This window comes from Sinohyriopsis cumingii, chromosome 11, assembly GCF_028554795.1.
Source record: "Sinohyriopsis cumingii isolate HCF-2022 chromosome 11, ASM2855479v2, whole genome shotgun sequence".
NCBI classification, from domain to species: Eukaryota; Metazoa; Mollusca; class Bivalvia; order Unionida; family Unionidae; genus Sinohyriopsis; species Sinohyriopsis cumingii.
Genome location: NC_142971.1, coordinates 10,461,454 through 10,478,260, shown reverse-complemented (window position 1 = coordinate 10,478,260; position 16,807 = coordinate 10,461,454).

The following is a 16,807-nucleotide window of genomic DNA, read 5'->3' as shown; positions in this document are numbered from 1 at the left end:
TTAATGATTGTCAGATCATGTCTGTTAAGACAATCCAGGTCATGACGTTTCGCGTCTTGTTATGATGATGATTTTCTGATGCAGACCTTTGCCCTTTGATATCTAGATTGCCGATATTTTCTTCTTCAGAATGCAGACTGGTTATCGCGGTTTATATGACTGAGATTCGTCATCTAGACTTATCCGGCGAACCATTATATAATAACTCGCAAAACGAAGTTACAGTCTTTCGTTATGATGCGGTCGTTTCTGATGTATAACTTTCTAATTTTGCGCTCTTTTTAAGTTTGCTCTACTTCATGCCATTACACATATTAAACAATATTGTCTTTTTAACGTTTCATTAAAATCTATGGCTCATTTGTTTAATTATTATTCAGATTCAGGTTGTTTATGTTTTCTGCAAAGAACACCACGGAAGGTTTTGAAGCAACCACATTGCGCTGAAATTCACGTATATCCCCTACGATGATCTGAGGTGGACTTTTACCACTGAAGAAAACTGTGAGGTGTTTTAAATGATATGCCGGCATCTACCGGGTGAGAATACCGTTTATAAATTTACGGTTCTATTTTACTTCATGCGAGAGGGACATCTTGGTTTGTCTTATGTTATGAGTTGAAACTAATAAGTGAGATACATTCTTAAATATATTTGTGTAAGGTATAATTAAAAATAAACACAATTATAAAATTATCGAGACTTAATTTCATTAAGGAGTTGAAGGTAGATAATTTTAGTTAATTAATTGATTCACATTAAAATGTATGGTGTTGACAATAACTTTTTGGTTGCCCCGATTAAAGGCATGGCATGTAATTGATCTATGACTATAAAGCATGGCATGTAATTGATCTATGACTATAAAGCATGGCATGTAATTGATCTATGACTATAAAGCATGGCATGTAATTGATCTATGACTATAAAGCATGGCATGTAATTGATCTATGACTATAAAGCATGGCATGTAATTGATCTATGACTATAAAGCATGGCATGTAATTGATCTATGACTATAAAGCATGGCATGTAATTGATCTATGACTATAAAGCATGGCATGTAATTGATCTATGACTATAAAGCATGGCATGTAATTGATCTATGACTATAAAGCATGGCATGTAATTGATCTATGACTATAAAGCATGGCATGTAATTGATCTATGACTATAAAGCATGGCATGTAATTGATCTATGACTATAAAGCATGGCATGTAATTGATCTATGACTATAAAGCATGGCATGTAATTGATCTATGACTATAAAGCATGGCATGTAATTGATCTATGACTATAAAGCATGGCATGTAATTGATCTATGACTATAAAGCATGGCATGTAATTGATCTATGACTATAAAGCATGGCATGTAATTGATCTATGACTATAAAGCATGGCATGTAATTGATCTATGACTATAAAGCATGGCATGTAATTGATCTATGACTATAAAGCATGGCATGTAATTGATCTATGACTATAAAGCATGGCATGTAATTGATCTATGACTATAAAGCATGGCATGTAATTGATCTATGACTATAAAGCATGGCATGTAATTGATCTATGACTATAAAGCATGGCATGTAATTGATCTATGACTATAAAGCATGGCATGTAATTGATCTATGACTATAAAGCATGGCATGTAATTGATCTATGACTATAAAGCATGGCATGTAATTGATCTATGACTATAAAGCATGGCATGTAATTGATCTATGACTATAAAGCATGGCATGTAATTGATCTATGACTATAAAGCATGGCATGTAATTGATCTATGACTATAAAGCATGGCATGTAATTGATCTATGACTATAAAGCATGGCATGTAATTGATCTATGACTATAAAGCATGGCATGTAATTGATCTATGACTATAAAGCATGGCATGTAATTGATCTATGACTATAAAGCATGGCATGTAATTGATCTATGACTATAAAGCATGGCATGTAATTGATCTATGACTATAAAGCATGGCATGTAATTGATCTATGACTATAAAGCATGGCATGTAATTGATCTATGACTATAAAGCATGGCATGTAATTGATCTATGACTATAAAGCATGGCATGTAATTGATCTATGACTATAAAGCTAAGATTGAAGATATTCTATGACACAAAAATGAGTCCGAAGGAAATCATGCACCTGAGACCGAACACAGCCATTCATTTTGTCATTGGAGATTTGCCGTTTAGTTATAAAGAAATTTGATTTCCAGTTCGATAGCATCAGTTGAAGATAACTCAGTCATATTATGTCGAAGACAGAAATACAGCGCAAAAATATTACGAATCTGAGGTCTTAGATTAAGTAACATAAAGAAACCAAACTTAAATGTTTAGAAAAAATCAACAAACAATATATTTCCCTTGAACCTAAGTGAAAATTCGAAAGATACAGTATTGAAATCTACATCTCAATTAATCCTAGATTTTCTATCACAGGTTCAAAAGTATAGCATGTTCCGAATGAATTCCAATGATCGTAAGTATCAATAACCTTGATGTTTCACAATGATATGATCATGTATATCTTATAATGAATTCACAATAATCTCAAAGTATTGTTTAGTCCAAAACTTGTATGAGCACTTTGTAATTCCAATGAATAGCGTATTTACATAATTCTACTAAAATTATACCTGGACACAAACAAAATCTCAGATCACAGATTCCCGAAGAATGATATGAAACAGGAATGAAAACGTTGTACAGAAACCTCTTTATACGCCGCTTGACCTATGTCGCAATAGCATTTTCTGAAAAACTAATGGAAAATTCCAAAATATTGCAAATAAGGTCGTTTCCAGAACGTACCAAACTCGCAAAGAAGGTTAGGCCTTGGATTTACTTCCAAGTTAACAACATTTAAAAAAATGACAAATGTCAGGTAGGCTAAACTTCTACCATCAACAACGGACAATGGGTATGCACACAACATGAATTAGATATAAACACAAAATGTAAAACTAATAAGTTTGGTAAAAGTCAACACAATTTATTTCCATTGCATACAAAGGGATAATTTTAAACGACCGTACAGTCTTGTGAATTAAATCCCAAATGATCTTAAAAGTCATATCAGAAGTACAAAAGTATAGTGTGTTCCTATTAAATTCCATGTCTTCAATGTACTGACATACCAATAGCCTTGAAGGTGTCGATTGATGTACCACATTGATATAATGCAGAACGTCTTTCGATGAATACACAATAATCCCAAAATAGTGTATTAGTCCAAAATGCAATGAGCACCGTGTAACTCCAACAGATAATTTTAATACATGATTCCTCTCGAATTATAACTGAAAACAACTAAAGTATGTTTGCAGCTTTGAAAAATGTAATTGCGAACTGCTTTTACTTTCAAGGTACACACATTTACAGGTTGGATGAATGTGATACATATGATTCGCTGACACACATATGTCTCGGAAACTAATTATAGCGCCAAAAGCAAAGTGCCATTTAAAATTTCACAGAAATCAACAGTAGTTGAGATTTATGCCCCATACCAAACAAATATAAGGTTGAGAAAATAGAACTGGCTTGAAACTCGATAAATTGAAAACTATACGCAGTATTAAAATTTTCTTGAAACCAAAGAAATATTGTATGTAAGATTTAGACACACATATGACGATAACATGAAACCGATATTTTTGTGAATCTAACTTTTAGGCAGAACGAAAGTGTAGAGGACTATACTTTTGTTTTCCATTTTATTAGTACTTCAGATTTTGTTGATTTTAAATGTGTCTTTGATAATGTATGAAAAGTTAAATTACGGAATAAAGTTTACTTGGTAACAATGAGAAAGAAAAAAAAATTTTAATGTTATTTACAATGATATCTCATCGTGTGACCGTGTGAATAACTATTTATCTGTTGTTTTTTCTCATGCAAAAATGGTGTAGGTCAAGGTAAATATTTATCTCCATTATTATTTTTTCTTTTTTCTAAATGACCTATAATCTGTTTTCACTAGTTTAAAGGATGCGATGTACAATCCAAATATGCTAACTTTATAAGTATGTTAAATGTTGTGTTGCTTTCATACGCTGATGTCACTATACTTGTCCTACATAATCCTGCTGACATGCAAAATACTCTTGATATGTTTAGTAGATATTACGATAACCGGAAACTTACAACCACTATAGGGATAACAAAAATGATCGGATTTGGTTCAAAAGAGAAGCATACACAAAAATGTGTGGTATGCAATTCTGATATTGATGATGTAGATGAATATAAGTACTTAGACTTTATATTCCATGAGAATGGAAAGTTCTCTAATGACCTGAATAATCTAGTATATATAACGAATATTAAAATTGCCTATTGATTGTTAGCTGAAATTTCCAATCAAAACATTGTACCGATTTTAACATGTGCTTGTGATATTTGTGGATTTGTGAGACGAAAAAATCTCATTTTTCTCTTCTCAGAAGTATATTGAATGTCACAAAATGCACCCCTCCATGTATGGTATACAGCAAACTTGTTTGTTAAACATTTGGGCTAGATTGGTTAGTGGTTCTATCTTTTAAAAACACTTTGGTGATAATTTATATGCTAATAAATGGTTACTTGAAGTAAAATATATATTAGATGATGCTGTGTGGAGTTACATTGAGAGAAATAAGACGTTTATGCCAGTTAAACAACGACTGAAAGATCAATTGCATGGGAGGCTAATATCAATACGTTTTCTGAAGGTCTTAAGTACAGGTTATTTAAAATTAGTTTGGTTTTATGATAAGATCTATTGCTAATTAATAAAATTATATATAACTATTTATTTAAGTGTCTAACTGCAAATCATAGGCTTTCTGTTGAAACTGGTAGACAGGCTAATATTCCCTACTACGATATATATTGCACACTGTCAAGAGTCAAGAAATAGGAGCTGAATATCAATATCTTTTTCCATGTTTTTATTTTCAAAATACAATACAGAAATGATATACCTTATTTTTAATCTTCTAGGAATAACGCTTACAAATATAAGAAATTAATGAATACACGTAATGTACGACTCTTAACAATATTTGCAACTGTTTAGAATGTTTTCAGATTGTGTAATGCTTGTTAAGCATTATGTAATAACATCACACATTTATATATATATTCATTTTGTAGTATACCTCATATGTTTTAAAATTTACAATCTGAGTGTAATAAAGTCTTGCTTTTTCTTGTCTTGCCACCTGGGGCCCCTAGGTTCAGGAGTATGTCAGTGTCGAGATATGTTATGTGCCAGGTAAAAAGCACCAACTTACCTTTTATTGTATAACATTGCTGAAAAGTCAATAATGCCAAATTACGAGTGTAATTGCTGATGTGACTAATATAGTTTGTGCCTGTAAATCTTGTATGCAATATTGTTTCATTATAGCATATGTGTTATTCCACATTGGGAATCGGTACTGCAATTAAAATTCTCAAGATTATTTCAAGTTCATCACGCAGTCAACAATTATTTTGATTGACCAATACGGACAGGTGGAATACAGGGTACATATATTGTAAGCATGATCTGGAATGTCCAGTTTTGAGAAATATCTGGTTTTTTTTAATTTTTGGAGTTATCACAAGCTGATGACAACAAGCTGCACATGTTTTAATATATTTTTTCTTCGCATGTGAAGTAAATAATTTACGATCCCTAAGAATTAAATGACTTCTAATTTAAGTATCTGTTGTACAGCATAAAGATATTCAGAATTTTGAATTTTAAGTTTTAAAGGATGCATCCTAACTGGATATAGTCATCATATGTATTCTACTGGGTACTATTGCAATGCGCTTCTGTTATACAACGTCACAAGACGTTATGTGGCGTACTATATATATCATTCTCTCACCCATGTGACAAAGAAATCTAGCTGTTTTGCTAACCACAGTTGTCTAATCTCAGTCTAGTCATTTCAGACCAGTCGTCTCAGTCAAGGTGTCCACGCGCTCAGAACTAATTTTAAACAAAGAAAACCTTGTTGTCTTCTGCTGTGTCTGACGTAATTGTTTTAAAATCAAACACTAACAACAAATATATAACAAAATCATAGTAACTTAATGTCAATCCGTCTTTGAGAACACACTGCACAAAAACATTTCGAGAGAGACAAAGACACGTATACGATGTCGAGCTGTAGCTAAAGCTATTTAACTAGTTTTAAATACTTCGTGTGAAACAAATTATATACTGTTAGCTACATTTAATGACGCTGACCTGAAAAATGACTGCTACAGATAGGATAAAATTCTCAATGCTGTGTGAAATGATCTATGACAGAAAACACTGATCCATGCACATAGACATAGACCTATACATTTCATAGCCTCCAATCCCTCTTACTCACGAATAATCTAATGCAACATGTTACTCTTCGTCACAGCTCGTACTAAGTATAACTACAGTAGAGATGAGGACCAAGTATCGTTTCATTATTTACAATATAACTTTTCGCAATTAGAACTGATGAAAATGAAACAGTTTCTTGTGCGGACACAAATAGTGTAACTCATTGACTGGGATTTTCTTGTCTCGGGCAAAACCCCAACATATATTCTATATGTCGTCTGTACTCCTGCACAATCGCAACGTTATCGGCCTTTTCCATCGCCTACAAGTAAAACTCTCAGATGTAATAATGGCCTTTTCGGGCATCATTACTTGAATCACATCATGATGACAAGATATCATTATCTTCCCGTTGGTCGGTGGATGGTCCCGGGGTTTTCTCGTGTTTTTCCTTCACCAGTTATTCTGACTGCCATTTATATTCTACACTTGGTAAAAAACCCACAACAATGACATGACACCATTATTCCAATACAAACAATACGTTTAGGTATATCGAAACAGAGTTATTTCAACAATCTTTGTTTTGAGCACAAAATTGCAGGAATAAAACTAATAATGATTTTGGAAACGTCATCGCTTGTTATTTTCAGAACTTATCAATTTAAAGAAATTTGTTTGTCGCACATCTCGCCATCTACAGTTACCTCTGAGTCTATTTCAAAGAGACGACGTTATTTGACTCGTATCGGATAGCAACGAGGATGCTCCGAATGGATGTTATAGTCAAAGATTTCCCATGGGAGAATGTAGTAATATAATAATGTCGCATATATGTATATTAACGTATTTTCGCTAAGACAATGGATGTACAAAGGTAGAATCATGCAGATAAACAGATTCATTGTGGAATGTCAAAAGGTACACATTGTGCATACAGGTGTGCATGGAGGGCAACCGCCTACTAACCGACTCGTATGATGTATAAACTACCCATGGTCACGGGCTGATGATATTGGTATGGTCTTTTATCAATACTATTTGCAATTTATGAACCTCACATTATCCTCGCTTATCAGTAATCGCAGTTTTGGGTAGAAAAAATGTGCATACAATTCTGGAAAACTTTCTGAATCAGATGAAGGATACCCCTCCCCAACTATTCACCTTGCTGATAACCTATATTCTTATAGGCTGCAAGTCAAGCATGGGTCTTACCAATCACCTACAGTGAATGTGAAATTCATAGTTTAAAGGCTGGCAAAAATGCACATTTAAATAACATCGTTGCATTTTCGTGAATTATCCTTTTTTGTAAATTACTAAATACTTCATCAAAATAAAAATAACTTGTGAAAACGATGCGAGCAGATTTAAGTATTATTTTACCATCATAAACCATACAGCTACGATACATTTGGGTAATGGAGTGGCAAAAGTTTAGTCTTAGCTTATAAGGCATGGAATGATAGATTCCAGTACAGGGGTAGCAAGGTTCTAGTAATAGCTTATAAGGCATGGGACGATGCATTCCAGTACAGGGGTAACACGGTTCTAGTTATAGCTTATAAGGCATGGGACGATGCATTCCAGTACAGGGTTAGCAAGGTTCTAGTCTTAGCTTATAAGGCATGGGACGATGCATTCCAGTACAGGGGTAGCAAGGTTCTAGTCTTAGCTTATAAGGCATGGGACGATGCATTCCAGTACAAGGATAGCAAGGTTCTACTCATAGCTTATAAGGCATGGGACGATGCATTCCAGTACAGGGGTAGCAAGATTCTAGTCTTAGCTTATGAGGCATGGGACGATGCATTCCAGTACAGGGGTAGCAAGGTTCTAGTTATAGCATTTAAGGCATGGGACGATGCATTCCAGTACAGGTTTATCAAGGTTCTAGTCTTAGCTTATAAGGCATGGGACGATGCATTCCAGTACAGGGGTAGCAAGGTTCTAGTCTTAGCTTTTAAGGCATGGGACGATGCATTCCAGTACAGGGTTAGCAAGGTTCTAGTCTTAGCTTATAAGGCATGGGACGATGCGTTCCAGTACAGGGGGAGCAAGGTTCTTGTCATAGCTTATAAGGCATGGGACGATGCATTCCAGTACAGGGATAGCAATGTTCTAGTCATAGCTTCTAGCACACAATTCACATCTGATCAGTGTTCATGAGATTTCTAAGCTCCTGTTATATTATAGCAATAAACAAAACAATCACTAAGTGACTAAATGATTTTCCTAACATTATTTAACTATAAGATGTTTATACAACTATATTCTTGTGTTTGCGATTCAAAGTGCAATCGGTGTAATTGGCAATGTAGATATCTATTAAAAAAAAAGAAAATTAAAGTCCTCAGGAATATAACCCAACCTTTACCCAAACTGGACGAAATTCTAGCAATAAAGTCGGCAAATTCGTAAACAAATCTGAAAATATCTTCACCTATAAGTTTTAGTGACTTGGACAAAAGAGAAGCCACATAGATAACGAAATAAATTGTTTGATCTTTTTTGTGTACAGAAACATGCAATATTACATATAATATGTATTACATATAATATGTTTTGTTGTGGCCACTAAAGTTTCATTTTTCCTCTTAGAAATATGATAATAGTTTTTACTAACGCTGTCCTTTCCATGCTTCTTTAATTGGTTCTTGCTAACGATGTTTTTTCCTTGCTTCTTTAATTGGTTCATTTTAGAGAGATTCTTTTTTGGCAGGCCAAATCAATATTTATTTCAAATACCATCTTTGAATCTAAGATACCATATAAGCTTTATGGCGCAGCATATAAACTGTATACAATCTCAGATAAGCTTTACATCATATCTTGTAGATTTTATTATATCTGCAAATTTTGAATTATTTGGTTATTGCCATAATTTTTACTGTTCATTTATCTGCAGGACCTAACAGTAAACAGACAAACAGTGGCGTTTGTTCGATGATTTCCATGACAGTATAACTTAGCTCGGCTCGTCAAAGTCTCATCGTTCGTGAACAATACTCCCGCAGCACACATTGAGGATAGATAATTGCTCTATTACATGTATTGACAGGATTTACTTAGTCTCTGAATTTATCATGCTGCGAAAAGAGCTTTCTCAGATAAATTTTCAACTTGCTGACAGGGCTGCCACTGAACAGACAATAAATGTATTACCTTACGTTTTACTAAACAATCATATAAACCCTAATAGTGTATAACGTCTTCAAAATTATAATGGATATTAGCAATTGCTTAGAATAATGTTCTGAGTTTGAATAGAACCCATGGACCTGCCCCACCTCCATTGTCTAATCATGTAGAAACAAAGGCATCTACTTTTGAAAATACTCATATATATAAATTATGGACAGAAACTATTTATGTTTAATTGTTTGAAGGTTGTTATATAAAGGATAACCTATCTCAGAATTTTTCGCCTCTCAAATCTTTTAAAAAATGCCATCAAAGTCGTTATTTTCAGTCAGAAGCCACACAATAATAGAGTGGTCAATTTTCGCAGAACGCGGCATTAATATTTATTACATTTTATTAAGCCCTGAACATCATCGCATCTTTCTATGACTTAAATCAAAGGATCCGGTCATCTTTCTTCAGATAAGTTCGAAAGATCAAACTTTCACAATAAATATGACATCTCGATTAATTTTAATCATACCCGTCGTTTCTATTTGAAGAGTCTGGAAAGAAGATATTTTTTATGCAATTTCGTTACTTGTTTCAATGCCTTTTTTTCTTGCTATCCTCAGCATGAAATTTTAACAAACAATTTGCACGAGAAATGCAGTTAATATCAAAAGTTCAGATATGCAGTATTCATTTCTTTTCATTATTTGTGGGAATTACCCCACCAAATAAATTATTGCTCGCTCTAATTCAATATCCATGCAAAAATTCGTTTCCCGCCTTCGATTTTGTTGAGCTTATGTCTTTGCTGATTGATACTTTAAATTGGGGACTAAAACACTCAACAGATTTAATATTATTATTCGGAGAAGGCCTTGAACTGGAATATAAAAGTCAGTGAAAGAAAATAACTTCGAGAAATGAATTGATGATGTTAAACAGGTTTTTCTTGTCCCTTGAAATTTTTCAATGTATTTTAAGCATTTTATTATAAGTTGTTTAAGACTTTATTGATGTTGTTATGGGAGGCATGGCAGTTTCATACCCATGAATCATCCACGCCATCCACATCATGAATGTATCATATCAATCTAAGTCGTTGTCATTGTCGTTGTGCGGCATTCAAATTAAGGCATTAAATCCTTTGACAGTGTTGATTTTAAACTGTTATTTTAACTATATGTAATAATTATATGCTATGGACAAAAATTGATTTCAGTTTAGCCACATTTGCTGAGATTATATTTCATTAACTACTAACGAGATTGATTAAAAATGAAATCTTTCGTTATCATTGTATCCGGAATGAAAATTTGAAGTTTGGCATTTTCGCACGCACGCTCACACACACGCACACACAGACACATGCACACATGCATACATTCATACATACATACATACATACGTACGTACATACATACATACATACATTAGCATCTTTTGAAATCCATATATGAAATCCATATAGGTTACAGGAAGTTTATTTATGACAACTTATTTTGTTGGGGGTTGAGGAAAACAATCGTACTTCTTTATTTTTATGCACATAATAAAAAAGTTTCCCCCATAGGATATCAGCTATTTTGCTCACGCTCCACAAGAGTTTTTGGTATTTGTGCACGGAATTGTCTGAAGTTTTCCATTTTGGCATGCACTCGGTTGAATTAATCATTTTATGTTCAATAGCTACTGATTAAAATTTTTGTTCATCGTGCCGAGACTACTTTAGGCCAACACGAGAATTTCGCGAATGCAGCCATAAGGAAATTATCTAATCAGCGAAACGACAGTTGTTGATTGGTTGAGTGATCAGCATGCTGACAAATGGCGATAGGTCAATTGTAATTCCAGCAATACACATTCAAATGGTGGTTGTGGAGGCGATTCAACAAATAACATTTGCAGCGTTGCATAAGGAGTTTGTATTTAACACGTATATTCGTTATCTTTTAGATTTTATCTCTCAGCTGTTATTCCGCTTCGATTATTTTTTTTTTTTTTTGGCTTCGGTAAAGTTAAGGGTCCATCACAGTTCTTTTATTAACACTCTGATACTGCAGTATGATCGCTCGACAGGCAGACCTTGCCCAGACGCATCGCAGCCGGGTGAAAGACGCAAATGCACTTCCAGTCAAGCACTAATATTGGCTTGTAAAACAGCCATGCAATTATAGAAAATCTTTTCATGGGAAATATTTGCCTGCAGCGATTGTTTCCACCCGGTTAGGTTTACGTGGATTATGCCCCTGCTTCTTGTCACCATGGACCGTTCTCTATTTTACTCAATAATTGTTACACGAAAAAGTGCGTTCTTGTTGAATATCTGTTTCGGTTTTTATTTCGTGGGTCAAGCTTTTATTCGTGGTTTAAATTTATTGCGGTGGTTTAAGTCAATGAATTCTACTTCATCGTTGCAGAAACAGACACGAACCAATTGCGATAAATGCGCAACACAACTAGCGGGATATCGGGTATGCGGAGATTTTCAGTGATTGGCATCGGAAAAACCACGTGAAAGTCTGGTTTCGTTGACGAGAGAGTAATCATCCAGGTTACACTTTGTATTTTATTTATTTGTGTATTTGCATGCTGTATCCCAGTTTATATTTCGTGGAGCACATTGAGTGTCTTAATAGGAAGCGCCTCAGAACTCGTCATCCTTGTTGAATACATTATTGATTTCGCATGCAACGTTTCCGCGTCCGCGGCCTCATGCACGATTTCTGGTGCGTTATTGCTGGAGCGAACTGACCCAAAGATAGGCTCTAATGGTGTCACTAACTATACAGTTTTGGTAGACATAGACATTACTAGTTACCGGCCTATAATATTGGTTTGCCAATTTAGGCCATGCACAAAAGAATAATTACGGCGATTCTATAGAGATGATTGATTCTTTACAAAGTTTGTTTCTTCAGACATGAAATCACTTGGGAACTTTCTTTTTACTGAGCTTGTGTAAATAATTTCATAAAGATATCATAATAGTTTTGATATAGTTCTGCTTTTTTGTGTGCATATTTTAGCATGGTCTGAGATCTACGTCATTCTCCATTGATTTTCTCCGTTTATACCTGTATCACTCCATCAAAGTATATCCCAGATGGAAGTTTGTAGAAAAGCTCAAACTGCTCTCCAGTTACGCAACAACCGTTTGGTCTTGGAAATGGTTTTATTATAGGATTAAATGATCATGGTTGGGTATTTATTGATGTGTAAATTTTACCTAATCACTCACAAAGTAAATAAATACCCAACAATGATCATTTTATCCTTATAATTCCAATTTACTTCCTTCCTAACATCAGATCAGGAGATTTAACAACAAAACATTCACTTTTATGTACGTTGAAGTTTTGTTTTTTTCATCAGCCTCTCAACTGCAATACATAGCCCTATCTTCGTTAACCAAGATTCATTGATTCTTCATTCAGCGATACTGGGTAGAATGTCATAGCGGGTCATTCCAGTGATATACTGTTATGATCATTATTTTAATATATAAAAAAATGGTTGTTGCTGTGAAACTAGGAATATTCCTTTTTTTGTGGAAAATTACCTTGCGTATGACACATGTTTTTATAGCAATGTCGTTGTTACTTTCTACGCATTTCTATCTTTCAAAGCAAAATCGTGTTCATTTTTAGTGTCAACCCTTGGTTGACATATGACCCTGACCTTTAATAACCATGTTATCGACGTAAAATGCAATAATTTCCAAAGATTGGCTTCTAAAGCCTACAATATGGCTTCTTCAGCAAATGAGGTGAGTGTTGGAGTGCAGGAAGGTCTGTGCAATTATTTTGTTTAACTTCTAATGATCGAGTTTAAGTTGTGGCTTGTCATTTTTTGTCGGAAATCACAAGAGTGGGTGGGTGGGAGCTTCTTGTTATTACTATTAGGGTGTTAGGCATTGATATAGATAAAACTTCACATCAAATGATCTGGTAACAGGGAACCAAACGTAGTTCGCAGAATTTATCGATGTGTACAAAAAATCATGATCAGTAAAACTTGACCGTTTACATCCAATCAAACCGTAGAAAAAGCAGTCAATTCATTTAAATTTGAATAATTCTGAGATAACAATAACAGTGCTTGAACTACTGGCCACCGCCTTTAAACTTTTACATAAGTTTTACAGATTCCATTGAAATACGAAGAAAAACATGAGCATTCATTTTTATTAGAAATATGCTGATTTCAATTTATGGTGTAGTGGCTTTTCTATAGAAGCAAGAGCGCCCCGAATAGCAATGTAAAAAAGTTATAACTTGATCCGATTAATCTGATATTGGTAATTTTGTGAAATGTTATGAATTTGTATCGATTAGGTCCTGCTGTCCCACTTAGTGTGTTTTGTTTTCCATTTTGTTGAGAAGCATAAATAATGCTTATATTTACCGACTAATATTTGTTATTATAGTATAGTATAGTATAGTATAGTTGTTGTTGTTGTTGTAGGGTTTAACGCCATTTTTCAGCACACGATAGGCTATACATGGCGGCCAATATTAATGGTGGAGGAAGAACTCGGGAAAACCCCAGAAAGAACCACCGACCCACGAGAAGCTACTGGCAAGCTGTCTCACATACCCACATTAGCCGAATCCGAGACTCGAACTTACGCAGACAGAGGTGAGATGGCAGTGATCCGTAACGAAGAGCGCTTTAGACCACTCGGCCACTCGGGGCCCCGTATAGTATAGTATAGTATAGTACAGTATAGTATAGTATAGTATAGTATAGTATAGTATAGTATAGCATAGTATAGTACAGTACAGTACAGTACAGTACAGTACAGTACAGTGTATTGTAGCATAGTGTAGCATAACAGCATAGCATAACATCTCGTAGCCTACAGTACAGTTCAGTACAGCACAGCACAACACAACACAGAGCACACAGCACTGCACTGCACTGCACTGCACCGCACCGCACAGCACAGCACAGCATAGCATATTATTATTGTATAGTATAGTGGAAAAAGGAATTACGTTTTTATTTTAAACTGAACTGATCATATAAACAACACAAAACAGGCCGAGAAGTCCTTAAAATCATTACGGAAAAAGTATGAAACAAAAAGGAAAGTTGCAAGTGATTTTAAACAATTTCTTATATTTTGTTTTCTAATTGGGACACGGGTGTGCTGCAAAGGAGTTAATTCAGCATAAAATGTTTCAATGTAACGTTTCGACAAATTTGAATCATTAATTATTTTAACATTGTTTTATTTCACGGATTTTTCTTTTTAAAGCTCTTTCGCGCAATTGAATGATCATACAGCTTATCATCTATCTATAATGCAAGGTATACTATGAGTTATGGAAGCTATTTCTTAAACAGAATTTAACATATATAAACGTAATACCTTGTGAATTTTTCAATGACTGAACCGCAAACTTTTGTGGATAGAATTATTTGGCTGTATAATTTTAATTCACTTACAGCAAAGTGCAGCAACATATAGAAAAAGACGTAAACGTTATCAGTTGCATAAGACGCTAAATAATCTTCTGTGTATGTGTGTGAGTGTGTGTTGGAATTTTAACGTAGCTTCAACAATTTGAGTAATACGTCAGGTTATAGTGATGTATATCATTGGTGCATTATGCTGTAGTCCAACTCAGCCACATTTCCCTAACACCAGGCCGACCAGTCCCATCACTAACACCTCTAAAATACCGAGCGCCAAGCGAGGCAGGTCAAGTACCATTTTTAAAAGAATTATGCATGACTCAGCCGGGGTTTGAACCCGTTACCTCTCGCATCCGAGGTGCACGTTATAACCAATTAAGCCACCGGAGTGGTCTAATCTTCTATGTGTATTTAAATATTACAAAGCTTTGATATGTTGAAAGATGTTAATTAAGATATGCCCTATAAACCCACTCAAATGTACAAATTACATATGGTTATAGACCCTTTCGAATATTCAATTTATATATGCCAATAAACCCTTTGGAAAGTTCAAGTTACATATGCCTAAAAACCCATTTATGTACATTTAAGTTTGTATTTGCGTGATTGATCTTTCTCCAAAACTGATAATAGGAATTCTGGCATAATAATATCATGTAGGGTCAACATGTTTACTTGGTCCTGAGTTCTAGATACAGCCTTGATTATAACCATAGAAAATTATAGAAACGAATTATGTTTACATTTTGATGAAAACTTATATTAAGATGGTCGTCATCTGGTCATCATATTATCTTCGAATTTTATATATGGGTGAAGTCAATAGAAATTCTCTATTCTTATTTTATAATCTGCAGTTGAGTCCGCTTTTGCATAATTATGTTCACCTTTAATTTTATATGATTTATTTATTTAAATTATTCATTGGAATTAGAAGTGCTCATTAATAATTTCGGACTAAATCACTGTTTTGGAATTATGGTCAATGCATTTAGAGGCATTTTGAATTATATCATTGTGACACATCATTGTGTTTTCACTCTTTTCTGTTGTGTAATTTAAAACTAAAGATTCGCAACACAAGTTATGTTTGGCTAAATAACCTTTAGAACGTACAGTGTACACCATAAACACTTCATAATGTACAAGTTATCTAAGCTTATTGAGTTTATAGGAATATGTAACCTGATCAATTAAAAGGGTTATTTGAATGCTCAGGTTACATATTTCTATAAAAGCATACAAAATGTACAAGTTACATATTCCATTTAAAACCATACAATATGTACAAGTTACATATGCCTATACAACCATACAAAATGTACAAGTTACATACGCCTATAATACTCTTCGAATGTACAAAATTCCTCTGCCAAAAAACCCTTTTGAAATACTTTCTTAAAGGTAACTGCGTCACATGTGTATCAAGCTACGTTGATATGTCACTCTCAATTGTTACAGGAATTGTGCATACGAATTTATCTACTGACATTTACCATCAATTCATATTGCTATATATAAATAATTTAGGTTACAGTTTACTATCTGCTCAATCCATATTCCTACCAACCATAGTTTTTGAAATTCCTTCTCCTTTTCATATTTTTAAAACAATGTTAATTTAAATCCTTGAATGAAATGTTAACAGCAAATAAGTGTCAAGAGTATAAAAATGGGACGAACAACATATGTGTCAAGAGGACCAATATGGGAGTGTAACGGGAAGAGTGGTACAAATTACATACAATATTGAAATAGTTTAAATCGTGTCGTCTGTATGTGCCTTTTGATTCAGGCAAAAACATTTCAATTCTCTAAGTTCAGATTTTATTACGTAATTTTGATAAAAAGGGTGAGCTTCAAGTAAAATCAAACAGCAGACAATCGATATCCTACCACTGTATTTACAGTTGAGACAAA